Here is a 6,109-nt window from a genome sequence, read left to right on the forward strand (position 1 = left end):
TGGTTGATAAACTTTTGTCAAAACAAAACATTTATTCTATGAGGTTCATTGCATGGCGATCTCATAAAAGTATAGAAGGTGTAGATGCGTACTTTCCTCTTACTTTTCCTAAATTCCTTGCGTCTGTGACAACAAATGAAGCAAACTGCAATGTCAATAATGTTATTTCCATCGCTAATGAAAAAAAAAAACAGAAGTCGAAAATGATTGTTTAATCAATTCATCTTTATCTCCAAATACCTATGAAATGTGCCTCCAATGTGACTGGAATAAAAACCTGGAGCCCCACCAACATTTTGCAGGTAAGAGTGAAAGAGCGATGCCTGCTTTAGAGCTTGTGATTTCAGTGGCTGGATTAGTAAATTTACATCTAGAACAGCTGCTATAAGTGCCATACGATCTGTTAAATAGACTTCTGACATAGTTTATTAAATTAGCTCTTAACACAAGCTATTTAATTATTTGGTTTTATTTATTTACTTACTTACTTACTTACTTACTTACTTATATTAATTTTTTGCTTCTTACATATATCCAGTCTGAAATTAAGCTAATTAAACAAAAAAAACCTCTTTTCCATAACATGTTTAGCCTTTTTTAGTCCTTACCAAGTGTGACAATAATTGTAGAGCTGAGGGTACAAACACATTCAACTCACTCAGAACATGCACTGCTATTATCAAACAGATTTGGCAACACTTCTGGCCTAGCACTTTGTGACACATCCATAATTGCAGGAAATAGGCTAGCTGGCAATTTATCCCAATAAGCAGAAGTAAAGATCCCATCAGAAAGCCAGTGAGACCAGGCAAATGAAACATTTTACTGGCAATTTCATTTCTAGATGTAATTGTAGTGACAAACGTTATCCTCTCTTTCACACTCGGAACACCAGCATGACATCCCCACATTTATCCTGACCAGGATAAAGCACTTACCAAAGATGAATGAATGAGTGGATTTTCCAGCAAAGACAGGTTTGGTAGTGAACACTTCTAGTTTTTAAGAGCCACACATGAAGAGAAGAAATTTAAGTGTGTGGAGGATCAAAGAAAGTAAAAAGCGATCAATATTTCATGGGTCTGAATCACAGCACAGTATGAGGCCTCCTCTAGCTGGGTTTAGCCTTCATAATTGTTATGTAATATAATTGTAATGCCAAACCATTTCTATAAAAATGATAGCATTCAGTTAATAAAACAACCACTCAAAGCATTCTGTAGCATAAATGGCATAAAACTACTATATATGATCAAGTTTCATTCATTTTAAAGTGGACAATTTCACCTGGATATTATAGACTTAAAAATAAAACTCCTCTGAAATAAACAATGACCCTAACTTATACATTCCAGTCTGAACAATTCCATTTTCTAAGAAAGAAAATTGTAATATTTTAATACAGTACTGGGGGCACGGTTGCTTAGTGGTTAGCACGTTTGCCTCACATCTCCAGGGTTGGGGGTTCGATTCCCGCCTCCGCCTTGCGTGTGCAGAGTTTGCATGTTCTCCCCGTGCCTCGGGGGTTTCCTCCGGGTACTCCGGTTTCCTCCCCCGGTCCAAAGACATGCATGGTAGGTTGATTGGCATTTCTGGAAAATTGTCCATAGTGTGTGTGTGAGTGAATGAGAGAGTGTGTGTGCCCTGCGATGGGTTGTCACTATGTCCAGGGTGTTTCCTGCCTTGATGCCCAATGACGCCTGAGATAGGCACAGGCTCCCTTTGACCCAAGAAGTTCGGATAAGCGGTAGAAAATGAATGAATAAATGAATAATACAGTACAGTCATATAACATCTGTGCAACTGCATATAAAGTAATCCAACTTCACTTATAAACTTTTTCGATTCTTTCTGAGAAAATGCTCCAGATCTAGCCAGTTGTGAAGGGATTGTCTCTGCTCAGCACCCTTGGAGGCATTCGATGGGATTTTGATAAGATTGAGATCTGGGCTCTGACTGTACCATTCCAAAATGCTTAACTTCTTCTGAAGTCATTGTGAACTGAAACACCTTGTTGATAGAGATCAGAAGAGAATGAGCAGACTGGCCTGAGCTTACAGAAAGTGTATAGTAGTATAGGTGAGCAGAAAATCATGTCAGAACTCACAATACATCAAACCTTGAGATGGATGAGCTACAAAGCAGAAGACCACATCAGGTTCCACTCAAGCTATCATGAGCACAAACTCACCCAAGCTGGACAGTTAAAGTCCAGGTGTCAGTTTTAGGTGAATCTGTGAAAAGACGTAAAAAAAATTAAAAAAAGAAAGTTAATAATATAATGATATCCATGAATGACTATTTTAAAATGATCAGAATTCTGGAAATCACACCTACGTATACATTAACTGTAACTGTTAACATTAACTGTGACATATGCAGCTGTAGCATTTTGAGTCACATTATCCCTTTTGTCTAATCACAAAATGAATCTATTTAGAGACTTTTACTGTAACTACAATGTAGAATGTTTTAACCACCACAAAAGTGCTGCGTCATTTTAATGCTAACTGCACGCAGCTGAAGACAATTAGCACATTACAGAGAAACAACACCTGCCTTGCACACAAATTGGCACCAAATTGCATGGCTCTTGCCATTTACTTTACAATCTCTCATGCTTCCTGTTTTCAAAAATCCAGTCAGCAACTGCACTACTTTCCATCTGTGTTTATAAGATATACTATACTAATATAGTATATTATAACATATACTATTCAGAACTAGCATCTCACAGCAATCTCACAAAAGTGATGTGACTCCAACCAGAAGTAGATCATTAGGATGGATCAGGTAGGTCTGGAAAGCAGAAGATATCAAGATCAGTGATATTTCAGGATATAATAATCAATACCTGACTGCTGTGATGTTCTGACATCAAGCTCAAAGATTATTTTCCAGCAGCTGCAAGTTTTTCATTAATTTTTTGACATTTATTATTATTATTATTATTTTTTTTTTAAGTAAAGCACAACTTATATACTTGATTTGTTACATCTGCAACAAATTAGTTATTATCGTAGAAATGATAAGATAATTGAATAAACCCATAAATACAGTTGATGTACAATATACAATGTAATAATACACAATACAGTTAAGAAAGATGGGGAGAAGAGAAAGGGACGACTTTTTAACCTCAATGGGTTAATGCAGTGCTCACAATGCATTCAAATTCACATATCATGTATTAAGTGATGTAGAGTTTGTGGGCATACAAGGGAATGACAAATAAATAAATAAATAAATAAATAAATAAATAAATAAATAAATAAATAAATAATCCTAAGCAATGGCATTTATCGAGTTCTGATCACTGAGCTGACAAGGCCACAGGTCTTAGTGCATGGATTATTCATCTGTCCATCAAAGAGCTTTAAAATGTAATCAGTTGGCCTTAATGATTAGTTTATCTTCGAGAAACAGCAGTAGACATTTCTGAATGTCAGTTTGATGACGGTTACTCGTTTAGTTAGAAAAGATTTTGAGGCAGTACTAAGTTGGAACACACTTGCCGTAATGTAATCTAAAAGACAGAAAAGACAACAAAAAGGGGGCTAGTGGTTAAGGTGCTGGACTACCATATCGGAAGGTTGTGAGTTCGAATCCCATGTCCACCAGGGTGTCGCTGCTGGGCCCCTGAGCAAGGCCCGTAACCCGCAATTTCTCAGTTGTATGAAACTGAGCTAAAAATGTAAGTCGCTCTGGATATAAGGGTGTCTGCTAAACACTGGAAATATAAATGAATTGTGTGTTTGTTGATGATGAACATTCAAAGAGATTGTTATCATGCTGCACAATAAACAGTGAACAACAGCAAGGTGGGATGTCCAGTACTAAAAAGAAAACCCTGAAAACAGGCATGAAAGGGATAGCATTAGCATCAGAAGATCACAATGGGTAACAAACCTTGTGTGGTTTGACATGAGGGGCCTGTGCATAATGTCAGCAGTTTGAAGAGTGCTCATTGTAGCCTACACAGCAGCTCGACCCACTGATCAGACCAAACGCTGCTGAAATGCCCACAGCTCATTAGAAGGTAAGAGATCACAAAAGACCTTTTACACTTCTCTACTCCTACACACACAAGATAAAGCGTTAAATATAACGCATGGTACCTACAGTAGGGCGTCAGTCTTTTCCGTTGTTCTTCACTCGGAGATAAACTGAATGAATGAGTTGTACTGAACGAAACGGAAGAGCGACAGAGATCAAGGATGTTCTATAGACATAATTCTACACTTCACAGTAGAGCAGTATGAAGCCAGTCAGTGGGTTTATTTGCAGCTTCGTGTTTAGACGATTATATTACATAACACTGCGGTGGGTTTGGTAGCAGTCAGTTATTATAACTATTATAATCAATTAAAGTAAATCAGCAGTAGATTTCAGTATCAACATCATGTTAAATGTATTCAGTATATATTATATAAGTTAGCTTGTAGTCAGGAGAGAGAAAAACTATAAATATTATAGAGTTTTTCTGTACTGGCATAGCATTAATGATATAATGATTTCAGATCTACATGTCATGTTGTACATTTTAGTAATCTCACTCCTAGCTATGATCTCATTCAGAGGCATTTTGGTCATTTTATAAAATGCTAATAACTATATTCCTATACTTATAACTCTATGGGAAGTCAATACAGCATGGGTAAGATACCTGTACTGTATATTCTGGTGCTTGTTTGTGCGCTTACTGGAACATCCAGAGAACAAGATGTTACAAAAGTCCAACCTGGAAATAATAAAATCATGAACTAGTTTTGTCATCACCACACAGTGACATTTTCTGTTCTTACAATATTTCTGTAATGAAAAAAAGTACTATTATTATCTTAAAATGAGAGCAAGACCAAGTCCAATGTTTTATACAGCTGCACACAATGTGTAAAAGGCCATCCAGTGTTACAAAATTATCAGATTACTTCTAGCTGCCTGTAATCCTAGAAAAAATACTTTTGTCTTGTCCAAATTAAGTAAAAGGAAATTACCCACCATCCATTGAATTCTTTTAGAATTTAAGTCAAGAAGCTTTTATTGTCATTTCAACCATATATAGCTGTTGCAGTACACAGTAAAATGAGACAAAGTTTCTCCAGTATCATGGTGCTACAAAAAACAAAGACAGGGCTAAGGACTTAAGTAAGTTAGTCCTAGCCACATTAAGTGCATCTGCGCAACCTGGTGCAAACAGTGCAGGACAAGACAAAAAGACAGTGCAGGACAAAAAATAAAAAACAATACACAAAAGACAATACACAGAAACAGTGCTGACCAGTGTAAATACTGTATGTTCAAACAAGCACCATACTGTATCCGGAGTGGCCGCTGCGCGCTACTGTTGTGCTAATTTATGACAATTAGATGTAGAATTTCTGAATTGAGTGAAAAGTTGAATCTTTGACAGATTTATTGAGGTTTGTCTTCTTTTTCCTTAATAACAGTGTGCACTAAATCTGGCAAAACCTTGTGAAGGTCGTCTGAACAGATGCTTCAATAGAAGAGATTAGACATGAGGAACATCTGAGTAAATCCCTTTGTACAAAGCAGTTAACATGGTCAACATCACAAATTTGCTCATATTTAATCAGAGACTAAAAAATATAAAAGAATCTTGAATATTAAATTCTACTGTGGTCACAGAGTTTAAACCCCAACGTAGCTGCATGTCATGAGCATACAGTTCTCACATAACTGTACAGAGAGATGTCATATACAGAGACGATACCTGACAGTGAACATGGACTTAGACTAATGATTAAAATTTGTTTTTCCATGACCTAATAATGTACATATGACAATTCAGTACAAACACAAATGATTACTACTCTGAAAAAAATTATAGCAGTTACATGCTCTATTTACAATATTTTCTTCTAATTTCATTTATTTATTTTTTTAAAGCTTTTGAGATTAAATTAAAAAAGACACACAGCGCCCTCTAGTGACTAAACTACACTTATATGATTAAAATGTTCTGCATTTACTGGTTGCTATAGCAACACTGTATGTGGGGAAGGGGGATTAATTCAAACTTTTCTTTTCAAACAAAGAACATTTAGCAAAAGTAAAGTTTTACACTGATCTTTTTTAGCAATTTTAG

At 36.1% G+C, this 6,109-nt stretch overlaps 1 long non-coding RNA gene across 1 annotated transcript; it reads right to left on the reverse strand.

The window, feature by feature from the left end:
* Window positions 1–1,684: 1,684 nt before the first annotated feature.
* LOC125138879 lies at window positions 1,685–4,986 on the reverse strand. The gene is made up of 4 exons (XR_007137982.1): window positions 4,667–4,986; window positions 3,910–4,077; window positions 2,736–2,799; window positions 1,685–2,234 (listed from the first exon to the last, which is right to left on the reverse strand). It is a non-coding gene; the product is annotated as an uncharacterized LOC125138879 (long non-coding RNA).
* Between the last annotated feature and the right edge of the window lie 1,123 nt (window positions 4,987–6,109).

The sequence above is a fragment of the Tachysurus fulvidraco genome, chromosome 15 (genome assembly GCF_022655615.1).
Source record: "Tachysurus fulvidraco isolate hzauxx_2018 chromosome 15, HZAU_PFXX_2.0, whole genome shotgun sequence".
NCBI classification, from domain to species: Eukaryota; Metazoa; Chordata; class Actinopteri; order Siluriformes; family Bagridae; genus Tachysurus; species Tachysurus fulvidraco.